The 25,040-nt window shown below is 47.4% G+C and overlaps 1 protein-coding gene across 2 annotated transcripts in view; it reads left to right on the plus strand.

The window, feature by feature from the left end:
• Window positions 1-25,040, plus strand: part of LOC144809462 (sodium- and chloride-dependent GABA transporter 2-like) — a 1,234,427-nt gene that overhangs the window by 1,067,158 nt on the left and 142,229 nt on the right. The gene's annotated exons all lie outside the window — the stretch shown is intronic.

Raw genomic sequence — 25,040 nt, forward strand, 5'->3', positions numbered from 1 at the left:
GTGGCTTTGTCTTAATCGCCAAGGGAAAAAATATATTGCCTCGAATCTGCAACAGGTGCCAGATTTCCTGCGACATGTCAGTTGGTAATCTCCTCAAGGGGCAGGGACTGTGCAGCGGGGCAGAAAAATCCTGTCCACTTTGGAGCAGGGATGAACAGACTACAGGCCCTTCCATACCGCAACTAAGCTTCCTTGGCTCAACTTCTTCAGGGCTGTGACTGCGGATGAGCTCCCAACACAACTTAATTTGATTCAGCGTGCCATCACCATGTCCCATGAGCAAGCACAGGGATTCTTCGGGCTAATAAACGTGCTAGTAAAAAAGCCTCCCCTACTTAACTATCATTCACATAGACTGCCTGGGGCCCCTAACAGCATGCCCTGGACAATCTTGTTGACTTGAAGGGGGACTGCCATGTTCTAGGCGATACCACGGAAGGATACTCCTGTTGTGGTTTACTGTATTTTGTCTATCTCTTTTTTATCTCGTTTCACCTATTTCTTGCTTACCTGGTTTATTCTTCCCTCCTTACCGCTGTACCTTTTTTCACAAGGTCACTTCCTTGGCCTATTTTCACTCTTTTGTCACCTGCTTTAAGTGTGGGATTCTTTGCAGATTGTTTCTTGAATGGCACTACTGTAATTTCAAAAGACATCTTAGATCTATGCTATAGTAGTTATGAGGTTGTTGTTCTGGCCTTTTCCAGGAGATGGCATTTTATTCCCGGTGTGATTATGCTTCCAGAGTGGGAGGGGGCGTGGGCTTTTAAACTTTCATTGTGGGCTTGGTGCATGTATCATACTACATCTTGTCCATATGAAAGACAGTTTTGTGCAGATAGACTCTGGTTGACAAGAACTCTCATGTTAAATGCACAGACAACATAGACAAGCATGACTCAAATACACAACCTAGTTATAACTTCTTGACATGGAATGTGAGGGGGCTGGGAGACCTCCAGAAACGCAGCATATCCTGGCATATCTAGACAGGCATCAAATTCAGATTGCATTGCTGCACGAAACCCATATAGGTCCTGCTTCGCATCCTACGTTTGCATCCAGATGGGCGGCTCATAGATGTTTGTTATGATACTCCACAGTCCACATAAGCTAGAGGTACTGCAATATTAGTGGGAGAGAATAGAACTAATATCCCAGAGGGTGATTTGATAGACCCACAAGGAAGATACTGCTTGATTTTGGGCTAGATTGGCTGGGCACTCTATTACTTTAGTAAACTGCTACTGTCCCAAAGCAGACGATGCTGAATTCTTTACTAAGTCTAGTGTTGAATTTCGGCTCTACATATATTCTTTGGGGTGGGGATTTCAACAGGGTATTAGAACCCATAATAGTAAGATCACATCCCCAATTTCACCACTATACCAGCTCGCGGCAACATATACATAACATTATGACTGCACACCAATTACTAGATGCATGGACATCTATGCAGCCACAGAGCAGGGAGGGAGCATTTTATTCAGCAGAACATTCCACCTGGTCGAGGCTAGATTATTGGCTTATATCCAGAGAAATCTGCACCTGGCTAAAACGGGCCTCCCACCGAGCCAGTGCATATTCTGACCACTCCCCTGTACTATACAGCTGACCCATCTGACTGGTCTCCAGATTATTAGGTCTTCGAGACCCTACCCCACAACCCTCTCAGATACTGTTTCCAGGGATGAACTGCCCACAACACAGGCTCAGTCCCCTTGCTCTCTACGGTATGGGAGGCTTTCAAGGTTGCAGTCCACGGAATCTTAATACCCAAAAGGAGAGGTATCTTACAGGACATTCAAAATACACTTCAAAAACTAGAGACTGAGGTTAAATCTCTTGAAGCAGAACTGGATAGGCTGCACACAAGGGACTTAACCCCTTGGCCGCGGCGGTAATTCCGCCGCGGCGCTACGGGTCAGGGGGGGGGGGGGCGCGGCGCTGCCATGCTCGTGACGGAACCATTCCGTCACGAGCTGCGGTGGCGCTGTGCTTGTGACGGAATGGTTCCGTCATGTTCCCGCCCGCTCAACAGAACGCACCGCGCAGGTGCGAAATAAGCACCACGCAGGCGCGGTGGCCGGGCCGTGATGGAACCATTCCGTCACCAGCACAGTCTCACCGTGGCTCGTGACGGAATGGTTCCATCACGAGCGCGCAAGGGGTTAAAGGCTAAACTCAATGATGCACTCATTGAGTGTGACACCACAGCAGGGCAGGAGTGTCTATTTCATAGCAAATATTTTCAGGCATGTACTTAGTATGAGTGGGACTTATATTTCAGGACTTCTTAATGGGGTTGTACCCACACGGCTGGATGTAATTTTGTGCATCAGATTACAACGTAGTATTAATATATAAACTTAAATAATTAAACATTTTCACTATGTAAAAACATATCATCAGCACTTACAAATTGGCATAACTGGTGTATTGTCTGGTACATATGCATAGACACCTTTATAGGTATGTTCAATTCGCATTATATCATAAATATAAATATAAATATATATATTTTGTAGGGACATATCTACTCATGCAGATATGCCCCACCTGAGATATAGTGCACCCTGCCTTAGGGCTTGTAAGGCCCGCGAGAGGGGTGACTTACCTATACCTTAGGCAGTGCTACTCGACATGGCACATAGGCAATGTGCCAAGTGGACTTTATTGTTTTTCTCTGCACCAAGGCCTGCAGGCTGCAGTGGCATTTTACATGGCCTTAGTAAAGGGTCCCTACGGAACCCTCTTCAGTCCCAATGCCCTAGATACAGGGGTGCCACTTACTAGGTAGTTACAGGGGTCTGAAGTTATGCCAATCATGGTACAGTTTTAGGGAAAGAACAGTAGTACTTGGATTCTGATTAGCAGGGGGTGGGGGCAGTACTTTACAGTCAAAGGTGCATCAAAAGCCAGGCAAAAGTAGGGAGGTGTACTGCAAAAGAAACCCACTTTTCTACAGTGTGCTTGTGTGAGAAATAGTGTGTAAGTATGATCATATATGTATGTACCTGTGAGCATGCATGTGAATTTAAGTCATTGAGTGAGATTGAGTTTCAGGTAGTGAGAATGAGTGAGTTAGAGTAAGGGTGACTGCAGGTGGGTTATTATGGCTGAGTGTGAGGCAGTATTAGAGAGTGAAAGGGATTGTGAGGTTAAGGGACAGTGAGTAAGAGAGAGAGTGAGTGCAATCAAAGTAAGAATAAGTGAGAATGACTGTGAGTTAGAAATGGGGGTCTCTAGTTGTAAGTGGCTGGTGCCCTCTCCGAGTAGGGACCCTTATTCTAGTCAGGATAAGGGGATTATACAGCTAAAATAGCCCCTGCTCACCTCCTGGGCAGCTTGGCATCAGCAGTCATGCTTATCTCCGAGACAATGTGCAAAGCATTTGAACAAACACACACAGCAACACAGTGAAAACACTACAAATGGACCACACACCAGTTTAGAAAAATAACCATTTGAAGAAGAAAACAAGACCAGAATGAGAGTACCTCGGATGCATCAAAAGCAAAGAAGAAAAGAGGCGCTGGGGAGGTGGTGCACTGGTAAAGGAAAGCAATACATTGTTTCCATATTCCCAGGGGAGTTGATGCGTAGGTTCCTTACCACCTCGGGAGGTGATGCATCAGTTCCTTACTGCTGAGCGGGGGAGAGGATGCATGCATCTGTTCCTTACTGTGAGGGAAGGTGATGCGCCGATATCTGGACACTCGTCCTCGGATCCTTTTTGCTGAGCAACGTCAATGCCGAAATTGGTGTATAGGTGCAGTGCGGTACAAAAAGGGGGTGGTGCTAGACGGAGCATCTGAACCAATCAAACACTTACACCCAGTCAACAGATCTGGGCTTAATCCATCACCGTTCTTTAGCCCACTCTGCCACCGCAGTTCGGACATGGCCATATGCAAATATGTCTGACCCTGTGCCTCATGGGAACAGTCCAGCCCGAACTGCCAAGCCATGCCTTCTCTGGACCGGATTCAAGCTTCCTAGGACCGGTTTTTGGCATTACAGCCGTCTTCAGCCAGGCTTGCCTGAATCCAGTGGCAAAGTGAGCAAGGGACTCACATCTGAGCATACCCTGCCAACTTATCGTGGCCAAAGCGGTACAAAAAGGGTGTGGTGATGGACGGAGCATCTGAACCAATCAAACACTTACACCCAGTCAACAGATCTGGGTTTAATCCATCACCGTTCTTTAGCCCACTCTGCCACCGCAGTTCGGACATGGCCATATGCAAATATGTCTGACCCTGTGCCTCATGGGAACAGTCCAGCCCGAACTGCCAAGCCATGCCTTCTCTGGACCGGATTCAAGCTTCCTAGGGCCGGTTTCTGGCATTACAGCCGTCTTCAGCCAGGCTTGCTTGAATCCAGTGGCAAAGTGAGAAAGGGACTCACGTCTGAGCATACCCTGCCAACTTATGGCGGCCAAAGCGGTGCAAAAAGGGGGTGGTGATGGACGGAGCATCTGAACCAATCAAACACTCACACCCAGTCAACAGATCTGGGTTTAATCCATCAGCGTTCTTTAGCCCACTCTGCCACCCCAGTTCGGACACGGCCATATTGGGCGTAAAATCCGTTCCGTTAGCGGAATTTGCGGATTTTCTGCAATTTCGCGGTCCGCGAATCTCGCGAAATTGCAGAAAAATCCGCGAAATCGCGTTCGGGATGGATTATCAAAAACTGAAGTACATGAAGCACTTACAGGGTTACAGCAGGTGCCCAAGTTGAAGCTAATTTCTTTGTAACCATTTACAAAATGGTTACAAAGTAATTAACTTCAACTTGGGCACCTGCTGTAGCCCTGTAAGTGCTTCCTGAGGCGCCTCGTTGCCTACTTGCAACTATTCTCTGACCCTGCTCTGACCCTCGAAGCAGGGTCAGAGAAGCACTTACAGATAAGGAAGCAGGTACCGGACTTGAAGCTCAAATTCAGTAACACATTAACCAGCCCCCGGTTGAGGGTGGGCAGGTGTGCTTTCTCCCCATATTCTACAGTGGTGAGCCAGAGGGTGCTGTGATGAACCAGAAGGTGCTGTGATGAACCAGAGGGTGGCAGTGGTGAACCAGAGGGTGTCAGTGATGAACCAGAGGGTGGCAGTGGTAAACCAGAGGGTGGCAGTGATGAACCAGAGGGTGGCAGTGATGATCCAGATGGTGGCAGTGGTGAACCAGAGGGTGCTGTGATGAACCAGGGGGTGGCAGTGGTGAACCAGAGGGTGCTGTGATGAACCAGAGGGTGCGAAGATGGGGAGCGATGTTGTCTGTCTGAGGTGGAGTGGAAGGGCGTTCCATGCTTTGGTAGTGAGGAAGGAGAAGGAGCGGCCTCCCGATCTGGTCTTTCTGGTGCGGGGGACCACGGCGTAGGAGAGCTGGGCTAATCGTAGGGTCCTTTGGGGTGCGTGGAATTTGAGTCGGCTGTTCAGGTATGCTGGTCCGGTGCCGTGGAGGGCCTTGTGTGTGTGGGTGAGCATCTTACAGGTGATTCTCGCCTCGACGGGGAGCCAGTGGAGTGTGCGCAGGTGCTGGGAGATGTGGCAGTGTTTTGGCAGGTTGAGGGCCAGTCTTGCGGCGGCGTTCTGGATGTTCTGTAGCTTGCGTATGAGGTTTTTGTTTATTCCGGCATAGAGTGCGTTGCCGTAGTCGAGTCTGCTGGTGACCAGGGCGTGAGTGACTGTCTTTCGGTGTTCGAGGGGGATCCATTTGAAGGTCTTACGAAGGAGGCGGAGGGTGTGGAAGCAGGAAGATGAGACGGAGTTGATCTGGCGGTCCATTTTGAGCTCGGAGTCCAGGATGATTCCCAGGTTGCGTGCGTGGTCTGTGGGGGTTGGCGGGTTTCCGAGGGCGGTGGGCCACCAGGTGTCGCTCCAGGCATCGGGGTTTGGGCCCATGATGAGTACTTCTGTTTTGTTGGTGTTTAGTTGTAGGCAGCTGTTTTTCATCCATTTGGCGACGGCTTCCATGCCTTCTCGAAAGTTGCGTCTGGCGGTGTTGGGCTCGTTGGATAGGTAGAGGATGAGCTGGGTGTCGTCTGCGTATGACACGATGTTGAGTCCGTAGGTTCTGACGATGGGGGCAAGTGGAGCCATGTAGACGTTGAAGAGCATCGGGCTGAGGGAGGAGCCCTGGGGGACTCCGCAGGTGGTAGGTGTGGGGTCCGAGAAGAAAGGGGGGCGTCTGACCCGCTGCGTCCTGCCGGAGAGGAAGGAGCAGATCCAGTCGAGGGCCTTGTCCTGGATTCCTGCGTCATAGATTCTGCGTATTAGGGTGCGGTGGGAGACTGTGTCGAACGCCGCTGATAGGTCGAGAAGGATGGAGGCTACTGTTTCTCCCTTGTCCAGTAGGGTGCGATGTCGTCTGTTGCGGCGAGGAGGGCGGTTTCCGTACTGTGGTTTTTTCTGAAGCCGGATTGGGAGGAGTCGAGGATGTTGTGTTCTTCAATGAATGTGGCGGGTTGGCTGTTGATGGCTTTCTCGATGACTTTCGCTGGGATCGGGAGCAGGGAGATGGGTCTGTAGTTTTTGAGGTCGGTGGGGTCCGCTGAGGGTTTCTTTAGGAGGGGGTTCACCTCGGCGTGTTTCCAGTTGTCGGGGAACGAGGCAGTCGCCAGGGAGCGGTTGATGGTGGGGCGGAGCATGGGTGCGAGGGTGTCGGCGGCTCTGTTGAAGATGTGGTGGGGGCAGGGGTCCGTGGGAGCCCCTGAGTGGATTGACTTCATTGTCTTCAGTGTGTCTTCGGTGGTGAGGGCTGTCCAGTCATCAATCGCTGGTTTACGGTTGTCGGGGTGGTTGGTGAGGGTTCAGTGTGTTGGTTGTCTTCGTCGAAGTTGCCGTAGATGCTCTTGATTTTGTGGTGGAAAAAGGTGCTGAGTTTGTCGCAGAGGTCTTGTGAGGGAGGGATGTTGGTAGACTCGCTGGTGGGTTGGTCGAACTCCTTGATGATGCTGAAGAGTTCCTTGCTGTTGTGTGCGTGGGTGGAGATTCTGTCTTCAATCGCTTTTTTCCTCGTTTCTCTGATGAGTTGATGGTGGGCGTTGGTGGCGACTCTGAAGTTGTTGTGGGCTTCTGTGGATTTGGTGTTTCTCCAGGCCTTTTCGAGGCGGCGGCATGTGCACCTGGATTCTCGAAGTTCAGTGGTAAACCATCTGGCTTTCTTGGCACGGGTATTGTTGTTTTGCTTGAGGGGGGCTATGGTGTTGGTGCTGTCCGAGATCCATCTATGCAGGGTTCGGGCTGCGGTGTTGGGGTCGTCGTTTTCCGCGATGGTTGGGGTGGAGTTGTTGAGTGAGGAGGTGAGCTGGTCGTCGGTGATTTTGGTCCAGTTTCTTTGTGGAAGCAGGTGCTGGTGTCTGCTGATGGTGGGTGTTCTGAAGGTGAAGTGGACGCAACGATGGTCGGTCCATGGGAGTTCGGTGGTGTGGCTGAAGGTGATGGAGTTTCCTGTAGTGAAGAGGGGGTCGAGGGTGTGTCCTGCTGAGTGCGTGGGCTCGGTCACGATCTGGCGGAGTCCAATGTTGTGGAGGTTGTCCAGGAGGCATGTGGTGTTGGGGTCCAGTTGATTGTCAAGGTGGAAGTTGAGGTCTCCCAGCAGGGTGTAGTTGGTGGATGCGATGGCCTGCGGGGAGATAATGTCCGTGATGGAGTTGGCAAAGGGTCCGCGGGGCCCAGGGGGTCGGTAGATGAGGGTTCCTCGGAGGGCGGCGGTGGGGCCGGCCAGTATCTTGAAGTGAAGGTGTTCCATCAGTTCTGTGGACTCGTCAGGGAGTGTGCTCAGGCGGAGGCTGATGAACCAGAGGGTGGCAGGGATGAATCAGAGGGTGGCAGTGATGAACCAGAGGGTGGCAGGGATGAACCAGAGGATGGTAGTGATCAACCAGAGGGTGGCAGTGGTGAACCAGAGGGTGTCAGTGATGAACCAGAGGGTGGCAGTGATGAACCAGAGGGTGGCACTGGTGAACCAGAGGGTGCTGTGATGAACCAGAGGGTGGCAGTGATGAACCAGAGAGTGACAGTGATGATCCAGAGGGTGGCAGTGGTGAACCAGAGGGTGCTGTGATGAACCAGAGGATGGCAGTGATGAGTCAGAGGGTGGCAGTGGTGAACCAGAGGGAGCTGTGATGAACCAGAGGGTGGCAGTGATGAACCAGAGGGTGGCAGTGGTGAACCAGAGGGTGCTGTGATGAACCAGAGGATGGCAGTGATCAACCAGAGGGTGGCAGTGGTAAACCAGAGGGTGGCAGTGATCAACCAGAGGGTGGCAGTGATGAACCAGAGAGTGGCACTGGTGAACCAGAGGGTGCTGTGATGAACCGGAGGGTGGCAGTGCTGAACCAGAGGGTGGCATCGATGATCAAGAGGGTGGCAGTGGCGAACCATAGGGTGGCAGTGATGAACCAGAGGGTGGCAGTGATGATCAAGAGGGTGGCAGTGGCGAACCATAGGGTGGCAGTGATGAACCAGAGGGTGGCAGTGATGATCCAGAGGGTGGCAGTGGCGAACCGGAGGGTGGCAGTGATGAACCAGAGGGTGGCATTGATGAACCAGAGGGTGGCAGTGATGAACTAGAGGGTGGCAGTGATGAACCAGAGTGTGGCAGTGGTGAACCAGAGGGTGGCAGTGGTGAACCAGAGGGTGGCAGTGGTGAACCAGAGTGTGGCAGTGATGAACCAGAGGGTGGCAGTGATGAACCAGAGGGTGGCGCTGCTAACCTGCCCGGGAGCCCTGTGGGTGTGAGCCCCCACGCTGCTGAGCTGCCCAGGGGTTGTGAGCCCACGCGCTACTGAACTGCTCCGGGGCCCAGTGGGTGTGAGCGCCCGTGCTGCTGAACTGCCCCGGAGCCCTCTCAGTGTGAAAATCATTTGTGCTCAATTGCCTGGGTGCCCTCTGGGTGTGAGCACACATTGTGCTAAGTGCCCCCCTGCCCCCAGTACATGTATACCCGTACCGCACAGCACCATTATGCTCTTGCACCATGAAGTCTGGCGCCTGGATGCTCCTGATCCGTGTAGGTGGTACCACCGTCTGGTGCAGTAAAAAAGTAAAGTCATAACTTGCTACACAGCACCAATAAACACGTGTCCTCCCTGGCACCGGTATGCGCATGTACCAGGCGTGGAGCACACGCATGCCACTGCACCCAACTGCCCAGTACCAGCATATGCCTGTACGGGGCAGTTTAGTATGAGATGGGACATTGTCCAGCAGCAGCAGCTGCATGCGCCTGAACCCACTGAGCATGATCAGAATGGCTTTGTACCAACACGCGCAGCAGAGCTTGGACATCTGAAGTTTTCTGGGATCCTGTGCCAAACGTATTTTTGCATCCATGAGTTTCCCGAGTGCCATCCCCGTGTAGATCCTGTGGCCAGGAGGCTGCTTGCTCCTCATCTGCTGCTCTGCTCGGTCTCTGACCCTTTATAAACAAGATGCATGTGAACTCGCATAGAAGCCCCGCCCATTTGGCCCCGTCCACCACACACTAGCGGTATGAAACGTCTTCCCGCCCGTCCCCACTGTAACTGCCAGCTCACTCAAGGGACCTCGGCGCCTTTTGGCGTGCTGGCAAAGTTACAGGCACACGTGGTCAAGTATTTGTGCAAATGGCACAAAAATCCGCGAGTTCGCGGGAAAATTCGTGAACTCGCTGACTTGTTTTGCAATTTCGCACGAATTCGCGGACCGCGAATTCGCAAATTTCGCCCATACTTAGGCCATATGCAAATCAGTCTGACCCTGTGCCTCATGGGAACAGTCCAGCCTGAACTGCCAAGCCATGCCTTCCCTGGACCGTATTCAAGCTTCCTAGGACCGGTTTCTGGCATTACAGCCGTCTTCAGCCTGGCTTGCTTGAATCCAGTGGCAAAGTGAGCAAGGGACTCACGTCTGAGCATACCCTGCCAACTTATGGCTGCCAAAGCGGTACACTTTGTTCGCCATAAGTTGGCAGGGTATGCTCAGACGTGAGTCCCTTGCTCACTTTGCCACTGGATTCAAGCAAGCCGGGCTGAAGACGGCTGAAATGCCAGAAACCAGTCCTCGGAAGCTTGTTTCCGGTCCAGGGAAGGCATGGCTTGGCAGTTCGGGCTGGACTGTTCCCATGAGGCACAGGGTCAGACTGATTTGCATATGGCCATGTCTGAACTGGGGTGGCAGAGTGGGCTAAAGAACGGTGATGGATTAAACCCAGATCTGTTGACTGGGTGTGAGTGTTTGATTGGTTCAGATGCTCCGTCCATCACCACCCCTTTTTGTACCACTTTGTTCCCCATAAGTTGGCAGGGTATGCTCAGACGTGAGTCCCTTGCTCACTTTGCCACTGGATTCAAGCAAGCCGGGCTGAAGACGGCTGAAATGCCAGAAACCAGTCCTCGGAAGCTAGTTTCTAGTCCAGGGAAGGCATGGCTTGGCAGTTCGGGCTGGACTGTTCCCATGAGGCACAGGGTCAGACTGATTTGCATCTGGCCATGTCTGAACTAGGGTGGCAGAGTGGGCTAAAGAACGGTGATGGATTAAACCCAGATCTGTTGACTGGGTGTGAGTGTTTGATTGGTTCAGATGCTCCGTCCATCACCACCCCCTTTTGTACCACGTATAGGTGCAGTGCACCAAAAAATCAGGTGCACTGGGTCGATGCAGCGAAACAGGTGCTACGCCAATTTTCCTGCCATGGGACAGGTGATACGCTGATTTCTTAAGCAGCACAGCATGGCCTGCATTGAAGTCAGAGCTGGTGCCACAGGCGTTGATGACACAGTGTTTGGGACTCACCTGGAGCTATCTTGTAGCTGAACGGCAGGCGATGCATGGATTCTTTGGCTGCACTGCAGATATGCCTTGGTTTTTCACCCACACACGAGTGCTGCATCAGAAAAACCATGCACTGGAGATTGATGCATGAATTTCCTTGGTTCTGTGCAGCAAAAGCAAGCTCCCAGGGCCCAGAACTGGAGCTGGCACCACTTGGCAGGTCATCACTCTCAGAAGAGGAGTTCAGGGGCCACCGATAAAGTATTTGATGGTCCTGAGACTTCTTAACAGGAGGCAAGCACACACAAGCCCTTGTAGGACTGTGGCAAGCAGGATATAGAAAGCAAAGTCCAGCCCTTCCTCTGCCCAAGACTGAAGCAGAAGCAGCAGCAGTAGGCCAGCACAACACAGAAACAAGCATAGTGACAGTTCCCCTCTTACAGCATACAGGTCTTCTTCCTGGCAGAATCTCCGCTTAACCCAGAACTGTTCTGAAGTTATGGTGTCACAGCTCCAGTACTTATACCAGTTTCTACATTTGAAGTAGGCAAACTTCAAAGGAATGTGTTTGCAGCATGCAAGACTCTGCCTTTTCCTGACCTAGCTCCTGACACACTACAAGGGGGTGGAGACAGCTTTGTGTGAGGTCAGGCCCATCCCTATTCAGGTGTCAGGGATAACTCATCCCACCACGGTAGATCAGGAAGTCACATCAGCCTGGTGATATGCCATCAGGATATGCAGGGCACACCTCAGCTTCTTTTATATGACTGTCTAGCGTGATTGCACAACAGCCCAACAGGCACCCTCCCTCAGACGTGAATTCCACAGGCAGACAGAGGCACAGAAAGGTAAAGCAAGAAAATGTCTATTTTCTAAAAGTGTCATTTTCAAGCATACAATTTTACAACCAACATTATTAACAGATGTATTTGCAAATTATGAGTTATGGGACCCTAAACTCCACATTTCTATCTCTTCCTGATTAGAAGTTACACTTGTAAGATGTTAGTTACACAGCAGCTCCAATGATAACCTATGGGAGAGATAATCCTTGCAATAGTGAAAAACTTTATGTAAAACACAACAATATATGAACTACCTTTTAAATGCACTGTGCAATGCCCATGGGCCTTCCCTAGGGGTGCCTTTCATGTACTAAAATGGAATGTTTGGGCCTGGCAAGTGGGTGCACTTTTTAAAACTGTACTCACAAACACTCCAGTGACAGGTCTCAGACATGTGTGCAGGGTTACTCATGTGGAGGATACATTCAGTGATTCAGGTCCACTAGTAACATTTGAATTACAGGCCACGGGCACACACAGTACACTTTACAAGGGTCTTACCAGTGAATCAAATATTCCAATCATGAATAACCAATAACGATCATATTTTACACTGGGGGCACTTGCACTTTAGACCTGATTGGCAGTGGTAAAGAGCCCAGAGTTCTAAAACTGCAAAAACAAAATGCAGCACACAGTCAACAACAGGAGGTCAGAAGCAAATAAGACAGGGGAAGAACACAACAAAAATGCCAGGTCTAACAGAGAGTAAATGTGAGCATGAATGAGAATGAGGTGTTGTGCTTGCTAGTATGCGTTGGCCCTAGCATGCTGAAAATATTTCTTGGCTTATAGAGGCAATAATGACAAGATGTTGGTGTGCTGGAGGCAACTCTTAGCATCACAAGCGCCTAAGAATTTTTTTTACAAAGGCATGCTAGTGGTAATATTTGGCATATAATACATCTATGACAAAAGACTGAAAGTCGTATAATTGAGGTAATGCTTAGCATAGGAACACCAGTGACAAAATGCTGGTGCTGGCATATTGAAAATAGTTCTTGGCATAAGTGAGGACTACTGCAGCATTAGGGAGGCAGCCAACCACAACAAAGTGGTTGAATTAATCTTAGGCACCAAAAATCCCTAGGGACCACATCCCCGTCCTTCATTTTTTCACCCACTATACTTCTCTAATCAGACGGTAAAATTCAAATCAGTTTGGTCCTGCTTTCATAGAAATACTCCAGCCCAAACTGCCTGACCAGGTCCCATCCAGGCTGGAACATAAGAAAACCCAGTCTGGTTTTGGCCTACTTATGTATAGCTAGATTATGTGGCACAGAGATTACTGGACTCACTCCTGGGCATATCCTTTGCAGTTAGAACCTGTACTGCAACCAGAACAAAGTGATGGATTGAATGCTTGAATTCATCTCAGCCACTAGCAATCACTGGTCTGCATCCCAGTCCATTGTTTTTGACCCAATATTCCACTATAGACAGCAACCTGTTATGTTATGTTATTTTATGTGTATATGTATTTTGAACTACTCACCAGAAAGGGTATACTTGCACTGCAGATTAAGCTGTATGGGCCGAGCGAGGGTCGGGGCTAAGTGAAGAACCAGGTCTTCAGTTTCTTGCAGAATTCAAAAACTGAGAAGAAGGTTCAGATGTGCAGGAGCAAGTTGTTCCAGCCTTTAGAAAAGAAGTAGGAGAAGGCACAACCACTGATTCTGGTTCGAGTTATGCTGGGGGTGTGTGAGTAGGAGTACGGCTAAATTAATTGATGTGTCTGGTGGGTGCGTGAAAGCTTATGTGGTTGTTAAGGTATTTGGAACCAATATTGTCTACGACTTCGTATGTGTATGTCAGGAGTTTGAAGAGTGATTGTTTAAGGATTGGTACCCAAATGCAGGGTGATGCAAGAGTATGGTAGGATGTGGAAGGTGAGCCTTGATGAAGAATTTTACATGGTCTTGAATCTTCTGGTCAGTTGAGAACTGATTCTGGCATAGCCATTTTACAGCTTGCTGGTGATGAGGTCTTGGGTGATGGTACTGTGAGTGTTGGTGAGGAGCCATTTGAGGATCTTTTTGAGCATCTTGAGTGTGTGGAAGCAGAATAAGGAGACTGCAATCACGCTGCCAGTCAAGGTGAGTTGGTTGTCAATTACAATTCTAAGATTCTTTGCATGGGTTGCCAGGAAGAGTCTGTGTCCGAGTTCAGTAAGCCACCAGGTGAAGTCCAAGAGCAAAGTGTCTTTGCTGAAGATTACTACTTTCTTCTTGCCTGTGTTGAGCTTGAGACATATGGTTTTCATCCATCTGTTGACTTTGTTCAGGCAGGAGCAGAAATTGGTCTGTTTGCTTGTTGTTTTGTTGGAGTATGTGCTGGGTATTATCAGCATAGGATAAGATGTTGATTCAATGGGCGCAGATAATGCTGGCAAGTGGAGTTGTGTAGACATTTAACAGAGCGGGGTTGAGTGAGAATCCTTGTGGGACACCACAGATGAGGTAGAGAGCGTCCTAGTTAAAAAAGGCTAGACTTACTGACTGGGTGCAGCCTGTCAGGAAGTTGGAAATCCAGTGAAGTGTGTAACCTTGGATGTCAGCTTCGTGAAATCATTAAATAAGGATGGGTGGGAGATGGTACTGAAGGCCGCAGAAAGACCCAGCAGGATCTACTATGATAAGGGCCAGGCCACAATCTCTGTCCATGATCGTGCAGAAGTTATCTGTGGCAATGATCTCTGTACGTTTGGTGGTCTTGAATCCAGATTGAGTGGTGTCAAAGCGATGGCTGTCAGTGAGGTGGACGGATTGGAGTTTCTTTATCATTCATTCCATGACTTTTAAAGGGTAGGGTAGCACAGAGATTAGGCAATAGTTGGCTAACATTTTCTGGTCTGCTGAAGGTTTCTTGTGCATGGCGAAGTACTGTCTCATGTTTCCAGGCATCCAGGTAGGAGGCTGTGCTTATTGAATTGTTCAAGATCTGTGAGGGCAGAATGGTCTTAGTACTTTTAGAGTCGAAATCAAGGCAGAGGCAATCAGGTTTTGGAAGAGCTTCCAGGCCTAAAACAGGCGACAGGAGTATTCTTTGTGGAATACCTGAGGACACTGTGACAAGGGAGGAGAGATACTCTAGTTATCACCCCACCAGCAACTTTGACACACAGTAGGAGGCAGACTTTGTGACCCCCCGTCAACGTACTGGACACGCCACAACCCAGGGGAGGATCGTGCTGCCCAGTGCTGATCACCCATGCGACACTCTGCCTGACTCATCTGACTTGTTTCGTTGACTTGCTGCCTCTCTGCCTCCACACCTGAAGGATGGAATCGAACTGGAACCAAGCTTGGGTCCTAACCATGCCCCCAACATTGCAGCTGCAAACACCACCGTGCCAACATTACAAAGATTGCGGTCGCTGGTGGGTAGATATGCACAGGCACCTGGCTGCAGTAAATGGAGGCCACCCAAAGGTTGGGGGAAGCCGCAGGGGCAGCAAGAGGTAGTGTGAGGACCTGACGACGCTGGTTCTGAGGACACTTGAAGATGACGAGAGAGCCCAGCCCATAACCCTTCAGATAAAGCCTGGGTGGCTATGGAGTGGCTGTGGAGGCGCAGAGAGAGTTGCGTTTGAGCCGCAACTGAAAGGTATTCTCCTATTTTATTATTTTTCCTACAACCCTCTCCCACGAGCAGAGCATCTAGTATAGGGGTGAGAGGAAGGAGGAGTATTCGGAGCCCGTGAGTTTCTTTTAGCAGAAGACGGTGGTATTAGGGTGCATGACTGAGCCCACCTCCAGCGGGGAGCTGCAAGGAGCTGCTGGGAGATTGGCGTACGGCAGGTCATACCCAGCCGTCGGGTCACTGCTGGAGGGAAAAGAGTATAAAAAAGCTGTCAGCCCCAAGCCAGGATTTGAAATAGGAAACAGAACAGAGGGTGACAGAAACAATTAAACAAAGCTATTAAACTAAAAACATGTATAATTAGTGGGTGAGCAGAGGTAAGTACCAGCAGCTCATGCTGAAATAAGGAATACAGGACGAAAAGAAAGATGTATCAGAGCTTGAACACTAACTGTAGAATAATATAAGCTGTATGGACGAGTAAAAGAAGAAAAAGTATGGTGCCCAGAAATTCCAAATCACCTAAAGGACCGAATAACTGCATAAAGTCAACCAGTACAACAGAGGGGGGCAAGGAGTGGAATGACCCACAGAATAAGAAGGAAAGAAATAAAAGTAGCATGGAAGAAGTATTACCAGGTTAAAGTGACAAAAAGCTGAAAAAAATGTCCTACTCTAAAACCCCCCAAAGGAATAACGCTTGGGACAAAAAGACGGAACAACAGTGAGAAAGTCAATCAAAGGCTTTGTGGGCAACACATTAAAAAGAATCAACAACCAACCTAAGCGAGCGAAAGAAATAAACATCAAATAGCCTGGTCTCTCATGACTAAGCGATACCGTATTTAAGAAATCATGAGATATCAATCATAAGTGACTTACTCCGAGAACGAAGGCTGTCCTCGACACCTTGCCTCTTTGCCGCCTTTGAGTCTCAAAATAAAGAGGAAGGGGAGGCGGAAGGGAGTATAGACAGAGAACAGGTCAATACAGGGCCCAATAATCTGGAAGGGATACAACAGATAGCGACTGAACGAATGAACCTTCCCCCGGATATAGTGAACAACTCCGTGGAAGGATCTATATCGAATCTTGAGATTACAGCAACACCAAGTGCTTCGATGTTGGAAGTAATGTTGATCCTACAAAAATCATTGAAAGCCCTGCTGGAGGTTTCCCTAATGAACAACCTTATAGGAAGGGACAGATTTGGTCTAAATTACCAAAGGATAAAATAAAGTCTATCTTTATAAGCAACATATCTTATGATTCAGAGGAATCGGTAGACTTGAACTATCAAAAGTATTGCAATCACATCATAAATACCCTGGATAGACTTGCCCCTTTGGAAAAAATAAAGAATAAGAGGAAACCATCAGCTCCCTGGTTTAATGAGGAGCTGAAATTCCTACGCAATGTATGCCGACAGGCAGAAAGGAAATGGCATAGATGCTATTCAGAGCCGGATAAAAAACTGCTGAAAGTGGAACAGGCAAAATATAAAGGAGCTATTGCCAAAGCTAAGGCACTCTTCTATGCCACTACTATTCTTCAGTCCCCTAACAGTACCAAAACCCTTTTTAATATCATAAGGGATCTCTCACACCCCACCTGTATGAGTAATAAGGTGGTTGCAACTCGAGAACTATGTGATGAGATTGCGATCTATTTTGAGGAAAAGATTGCTAAAATTGTGGGGGGGCTGAAGGAGGAAAGGGCTAGCTGCAAATATGCAGGGGCACAGATAGAAGAAGAGGAACCTCTACCAATACTGTCATCATTGGAAAAATTCACCCCTCTTACAGAGGAGCTCTTTTTTAGTCTGGCCCATAATGTGTCATCAGGGTCGCCTTTAGACCCCCTTCCGCATAGGATCTGGAAGGAATATGGGCCAGAGCTGTTTCCCTGGATGCATCAGATCTGTCGCCAATCCCTTGAGGAAGGTATTGTGCCGGAAGCATGGAAGCAGGCAGTGGTCACCCCCTGCTTAAAAAGCCTGCGCTGGACCCTACTATTCCGGCTCACTTCAGGCCCATACCCCTCTTGCCCTACCCGATAAAAAATCGTGGAAAAGGTGGTCAGTAGGTCCCTGTCAGGATATCTGGAAGACAACTGCCTATTGGACAGGGGCCAATTTGGCTTCCGCCCAGGCCACGGAACAGAAATTGCATTGGCAACCATGCTGGACACCCTTCGAATGCGAGCCGACAATGGCAACTCCTCAGTCTTGGTGCTGTTGGACATGTCGGCCGCATTCGACACGGTTTGCCATGCAGTTCTGCTAAGTAGGCTGGAAAAACTGGGCGTGAAGGGCAAGGCCCTGAGGTGGATACAATCCTACCTGACAGGCAGACAACAGGTGGAGACCCTAGCACCCTTTTCATCTCCCAAGTCCCTGGTCTGTCATGGAGTACCTCAGGGCTCCTCGATCAGCCCTATTCTTTTTAATCTTTATCTGCAGCCTCTGATCCCCATGATTAAATCCTATGGAGTAGATTTTATAAATTACGCCGACGACACCCAACTGGTGTTCTCCTTAGAAGGAAGACAGGCGGTGACCATGGAGACCTTTCAGAACTGCATGAGCAGGGTCTCCAGGTGGCTGAAAATAAACTCCCTCCAATTTAACGAGGGGAAGACGGAGGTAGTCTACTGCTCGTCAGCTAAACAGGGTCAGCAACCCTCCTACGAGATCAGGCTTGCGCCGGGAGCTGATCCTTGCATCCCAATTAAGACCGTGCGCAATCTAGGGGTACTGTTTGATGCGGATCTCCAAATGACCTCTCAGACCAATAAAACCATCAGTGTCTGCTTTGGACTGCTGAAAGCGCTCAGACAGATTTTGCCCCTTCTGCCTGATGAATCTAGACCGCTAGTGGTTAGGAGTGTGATCCTGGCCAGACTGGACTACTGTAACTCATTATATTTAGGAGCCCCCTTATACATCTTACAGGGGCTCCAGAGGGTCCAGTCTATAGATGCCAAGCTGGCACTTAAAAGACCTCGCAGTTCCTCCACTACGTTGGCGCTCAGAGACCTACACTGGCTGCCAATCGGGAGTAGAGTCGCCTTTAAGTCCCTATGTATTGTGTACAGAGCCCTGCACAACACGGGATCTATTCCTTTACAGGAAAGGCTCACTGGGTATAAGCCCACCAGGTCCCTGCGCTCCTCTAGCCTGGGTTTGGCAGTAACTACCAGGATCAGGAGATCGAGGATGGGAGGCAAAGCCTTCTGCACTTCTGCATCTAGGCTGTGGTACGAGCTTCCCCAGAACGTCAGGCAAATTGACACCCTGTTGGGATTCAGAAAGAGCCTGAAAACATGGCTGTTCGCCAAATTCTAATCCCCTTGAGTCCATCTAATAGTTCCGGCGGCTGTTTTATATGACATGACAGCTAGTGTATTGTTGTTCCATCTGACTACTTTCCTGTTTGTGCGCCAGGATACCCGTAGGGTGACAGTTGCGCGTTATAAATAATAAATACAGTACAATACAATACAATACAATACAATACAATACAATCCCATCTTAAAGGGCCAAAAAGAGCAGTTGCAATTGATTGTGGGGGTACTTAAAAGATAAAGGATCATATGCCATCTACAGTTTGACCTGTTATAGGAGAATACAAATTTGGAAAAAGGTTCACCACAACAGGTAAAGAGGCTCCATTGTGAATGAAAAACAGAGTGTAATATCCAGTTATCCAATGCTTATAGATTTTTTAGGAGATATAATATATATCCCTTGGATAAGGAAATCATTGAAAAGGTTCAAGAAGGGGTTGAATATAAAACAGAAAAAGTAGTACGTACCTATAGATGGGAAGATACAGGGGTGTAGTCAAAGCCCCACATAAAGATCAGAAAAAATGCCCCCCCCCCCCCGGTATTAAGAATGGATAGTTAACAGAATCAAAGGATATGGAGAAGAAGGCAATAGAGCAAAAACAATCCCCAAGGAAGAATGATGAACCCCAGAACACAACTTAGAAGTGACACCGGGTGTGATGTTGCCAAAAGTAAGCAGGTGGGCAAGCAAGGAAAAAGAAATTAGAGACCTCAAGGATCAAATGGGGAAAGGAAAGGGTATGAAAGTATTAGATGGAAGAAGGAGGAATAAGATTAGAGGGGTGACCCATGAAAAATAAAATAAAAAGGCTAATGATCTATTGCTGCACTTTGAATTGATATACCAAAGTAAAGGTTGAAAGAGAGGAAGGAATTAAACCCTTTAAATTGGACACAGCTGCTCTTCTCCTTCACCAACTGTGCAAGCCTGAGGGATATAGGGACCGAAGATCTCAGACAGGTAGGATTCATGGTAAATAGAACAGGACAAGTCGTAACAAAGGTTCGGTTGTATTCACTGCTGGTTAAAGTAGCTCTGCTAAATGCAAAACAAGAATTACACAAAGAAAGAATCAGATTTGTCCCAGATCGGCAAACACCAGAAAGGGATAAAAATGAGAAACCTTTCTTGATAAATCATGCAGGGCTGGGAATAAGACAGATTAGATTGATCGACCAGGTATATAATGAGACGATAGTGCAGACTCCTATTTTCCTCTTGGGCTGTGATGACACAGGCACACAAGGTTGCATTCCAGTTGCTCCTAAACATTGTTATCTGAGACAAAAATCAAAGAAACACTGTATAGTGAAAGGAATCATAACAGAAAAATGCAGTGCAAAAAATGAAGAGAAAAACAATATCAACATATTAAAGATAAACAATACAAAACCCAAATCTCTCCAGGAGAGAAGGATGGGATAATGTTAGCCTCCATTTGTCTTTAAAGAAATCAAGATTCTCTCTGCATAAAAATTGGGGAATCGTCATCTCATTACAAGACCAGAGGCTACCATTATGCATGTTTAAAGCCATGTAGAGCTACACTGCTAACATGCTCTATTGGTCTAAAATAGAACTTTGCAATAGACCAATCTGCGGCTTTAAGTATTTTGGGCAGGGAACCCCGGCCCAAAATACTTTGCTAGCCATTGCTCCCCTCGAAGAGTGAGCTCTAAATCTAGAGAGATCCACGCCAGCCTCAAGAATAATCAAACTAACCCATCTGGCTAGGGTGGCTGAAGAGACAGTTCTATAAGTAGAAATTGTATTTTCATAGCACTTCATGCAATTCACAACACACAGTTTTTCACACTCGTGAAGAAAGGGATAGAAGACAGATTCTGACATTATTTTATTTATTTTCCAAAAATCGAAGTGAACACCTTTGGAGGAGAAGAACCTATTAGAAAGTTCCAAAACTCTGATGTCTGAGCCCCTTCTAAAAGAGATCAGACACAAAAGAGTCAACATTTTCATGGAGATCCTTTTAAGGGAGAGTAAATGGTTGACAGGCCAGGAAAGGAAGAGATTAAAGATAAGGTTAACCTCACAAAGTGATTCGTAACGAGCCTTGGGAGGTCTCCTTAATCTATTACCCTTCATAACCCTTTGATTAGAGGGTTGCTACCAACAGCAAGATTATTAATCAAAGCATGGCCGGAAGAAATTGCTGATCTATAGCAATTTATAGTTCTATAAGAAAGGTCTGACTCGAAAAGATAGGCAAGGTAATTAGCTACCTGTTGTAGAGAGATCTGTACGGGATCCAGATCTCCTTCTAGGCACCAACAAGACCACTAAACCTCTTCTTGGGTCCTGGTGCCCATGAATCTTCCAAAAGGCTCTTAGCCTTTCCTGAAAGGTCGGAATATCTTCCTGAATCCCTGAAATCCTCCAGACAAGAAGGTTCATCTTCCCATCTAGAACCAAAGGATGTTCTTCTTTGTCCGGACCCTGGAGAAGGCCTAAGGATGATGGGTTCAGCCACGGAAAGTCCACCTCTAATGCCATCATCCCGTGGAACCTAACCTGGGATTTCCAGAAGAGTGTTATGAGAATGATGGAGCAGGAATCCAGTCTCACTTTCCACAACAATCTCCGAATCATTGAGAAGGGGGGGACGTAACCCTTGATCCCTTCCCAAGATTGGAGAAAAGTATCTAACCATGACGCATTTGGGTCTGGTCTCCCGCTGTAGTAACTCTAAACTTTTTGAGTTAGTCTGCTGGCGAACAGGTCTATTTGAACCGGACCCCATCATTCCTGAATCTGGGAGAAGGTCTCGGGATTCAATTTCCAATAGCTGGAATCATGGATATAATGAGAATTTCAGTCTGCCCTCCAATTCTGGATTCCCGCAATGAATTCTGCCCTGAGAGAAATCATTTGATTACAAAAAAAATACCAGACGCGCCTGGGGATATCGAAGAGATTCTTGGATCTCGCACCCCCCAGGCGATTTATATATGGCGAAAAATTGTCTACGCAGATAAAGGTATTGGATTTCTTTAGAAAAGCTTTGAAGCTTCTAAGTGCATTCAGAGCTGCCAACATCTCCAGTGAGTTTATATGAAGGGATTGTTCCTCTAAGGACCACCTTCCCCCGGTCTCTAAATTGTATAGGGGAGCACCCCAACAGCGGTTGCTTGCATCTGTTTCTAGGGTAAAATCTGGAACATTTCCGAAAATAGCTTTCCCATTCCAAGCTTGAAGGTTTTTGAACCACCAGTGAAGGTCTCCTCAAGCGTCCTCCAAGAGAGGAACTGAATCTTTGTACCACAGGCCTTTCCTTTAGTCTTTGTAAGCCCCAGTAATGAAGCGGACCGGGTGAAATAGCTTTGATGGAGTATGATAGGAGACCTAGAACCCTGGCAAGGTCTTTCAGACAGATTAATTCTTTCGAACGGATAAATGAGAGATGTTTCTTTATCTTGGCAACCTTTTTGTGCGGAAGAATTAGGTTGGAAAGAATAGTATTTACCAGGGAACCGAGAAATTCCAACTCCTGTGTAGGGAGCATGATAGATTTCTCTGTATTTATGATGAAGCCCAGGTTCCGAAGGAGATCTACGGTCATTTGTATATGTTCCTGGATTACCATACTGTCTTGAGACATAATGAGGATATCCTTTAGGTATTTTATTAGACAAACCCCTCTCTCCCTGAGAAAAGAGACCACTGGCCGCATGACCTAGGTGAAACAGCAAGGAGCTGAGGAGAGGCTAAAGGGAAGACACTGAAACTGATAAAGGGTCCATTTCCAAGTAAAACAAAGGTACTTTCCATTGTCCTCATTCATGGGTATTGTAAAATAGGCATCTTTGAGGTCCAGTTCTACCAGTTTTACCAGCCAATCCTTGGCTTGCAAGATGTCCGTCAAAAGATGGATACCCTCCATCCTGAAGTGTCTATACATTAGAAAGTTGTTCAAATATTTTATATTTATGACGGGACACCAACGCTTGTCCTTTTTTTTTACTAGAAAGATAGTACTTAAAAAGCCTTTCGAAATCTCTGATAAAGGGATTTTTATAATGGCTCCCTTTTCTAACATTTGGGAACTCTGCAATTCTATCAGCTTTGAATTTTCCGTGTCTCTCTTTGAATCTATTTCTGGAATGGTTCTTCCCAAGAATCTATCCTGAACCCCACTACTGTTTTCAAAACCCAGGGGTCTTGAGTAATTCTTGACCAATTTTGTGCAAAATGTTTCAGTCTTCCTGCCACCTTTGACGGGAAAAAAGACTTCTGGCTTACCTTGGTAGGTTTGATTGGTGGAACTGGGTCTGCCGCCGAGGGATCTTGAACACCTCCCTCTCTGGGGGTAGAAATTTGAGTTGGAGCGGTAGCCTCTATAGAAACGGTATGAGCCTCTTTCATCTTGTGGATAAAATTGGGACCTGTAGGAACTTCGGCTGCCAGAATCTCCCCTCCTGTCAGCCGTTCCAAAAACTGCACGACCTCCAAAGACTCTGCTCATGCTTGACTGGGCTTCACTGAAAGCGTTAAAGGTGGACACATATTTGCCCAGGGATTGAACAAACTTGACTTCAAATAATAGAAACATTGCATCGCACATGTCCTCCCTAGCGGAAAGATTGGCGAGCTTCTCAAAAGAACCGCTTTCCTACGCTCGGTAATGAGGTTGGCGTTACCAATGTAGCAGATTGCTCGTTGTGTCCAACCTCTTAGGAGTTCGGTGTTAACCGGGGTATCGTTGGTCCTCTTCGGTCATATCAAAGATCTTAGACAAAGGACCAAGAACATCGAGTAATTTGTCTTGGCATTGCTTAAGACATTTTCAAATTCCTTTTCTGGGGTCCTTTCCAGATTTGAAGAGGAAGGTGATCAACTCGGGGTCAACGTTGAGGGTATTGCAAATCTTGTCCTCCGAGGAGGGACAAGGGCACTCGTTCCGCAGTGAATTGTGTGTTTCTCTATCTAGAGGATTCCTTACCCACTGAGACAGGTATTTTCTGATGTGGTCCATAGACCTCTATTTTGAACTGTGAGGGTGACGAATAGCAGTGGGGTTAAACCTCTCCCCACCGAGGGCATGAGGTTGAAGGTTGATCCAAGTCCACATCAAGATCCTCCAAAGTATCCTGAGGGTCAAACAAAAATTAACTCTATTGTAGCGCGTGGGCTACCAATCTCAAATGCATGGGTAAATGCTTCCTTCAAATATTTCCTCTTGCAAATAGAAATAAAGATTATTAAGCCCAGAAATGGTCTTAAAGGCTTGACTGGAGGCTTGACTGGAGGAGATTGAATCAGCTGAACGCGCTCGATTCAGTAAATGCAACAAACTCACATAAAGTGAATGCCGTCGACTGGCAGGGGCTAATTAAGGATAATAACACCTACTGCTCCTTCGGATGATCCCAGAACGATCGGAAAGAAAAAGAAGTGAAAGTCATTCCTTGCCATAAATTAGACAGGGGAGGATGGCGAGCTGTAACAGAAAAACTGTTGTTAATTACAGGAGAAAAAAACGAAGGTAAGGTAGAACAAAAGTCCCGTGCTAAACTAATGGAGCTCACCAATAAAAAGTAATACAAGAGTATTAAGATCATAAATACAGATTAGAATATGTAATGCCAACAAATGAAAAGTGTACTTAGCTGTGTCAGGAGCTGCAAACAGAAGAGGAAGATAGGAGTCTGCACTGCCTTCTTATGATGTTCTTAATGTTCTATTTATTGTGAGGTGTTTACATTCTTTAAAGAGTTGCATGTTGGGCAGCAAATAAAAATATTTCCATAATGTTAGCCTCCGTTTGTCTGTAATGAAAGTAAGATTCTCTCTGTATAAAAATTGGAGAATTGTCATTGATCGATCAGATATATCATGATAAGGAAGACCTGAAATTCACTCTAAGACCCCTTGAAATAGACGAAGATAGAGAAGGATTGAATTCAGTAAACAGATATAGGACATTTGCATCATCAGTAGATGATGATGACAGCTGGTTAAAGGAGATTGGTTAGGAGGTAGGTTTGTCGCAAAGGCTGGGTATACTTATTTGGAACATTAATGGATATAATACAATATCGAAAACTGAAAGCTTCAAACAATTGACTAACCTCTATGAGACTGTGTGCCTACAAGAAACCTGGCTTTACGACGAAACCCCATTACACAAAGGGTATGCACAGTGAACATACCCACCATGAGAAGACAATTTGGATATCTAGTTGGAGGACAAATAATGCTGATATCCATCAAAATAGCAAAAATGGTAATCTCCTTGAAGGTTAAAATGGAAATGGTTAATGGCTTGTAGAGTGCTCCTGTTTGATCCTAACCCAGAGTATGATAGTATAACCATGGTAAATGTTTACATGAAGAGGGCTGGAAATAAGGAGTATAAACTAGAACTGGGAAAGTATAAAGAGGATATACAGGCGTTAATAGACTTACACCAGAGAGACTTTTTTATTTTAGCAGGAGACTTAAATCATAAATTTGACACCTACAAAGTTGACTGAG

Source organism: Lissotriton helveticus, chromosome 1_1, assembly GCF_964261635.1.
Source record: "Lissotriton helveticus chromosome 1_1, aLisHel1.1, whole genome shotgun sequence".
In the NCBI taxonomy this organism is placed as follows: Eukaryota; Metazoa; Chordata; class Amphibia; order Caudata; family Salamandridae; genus Lissotriton; species Lissotriton helveticus.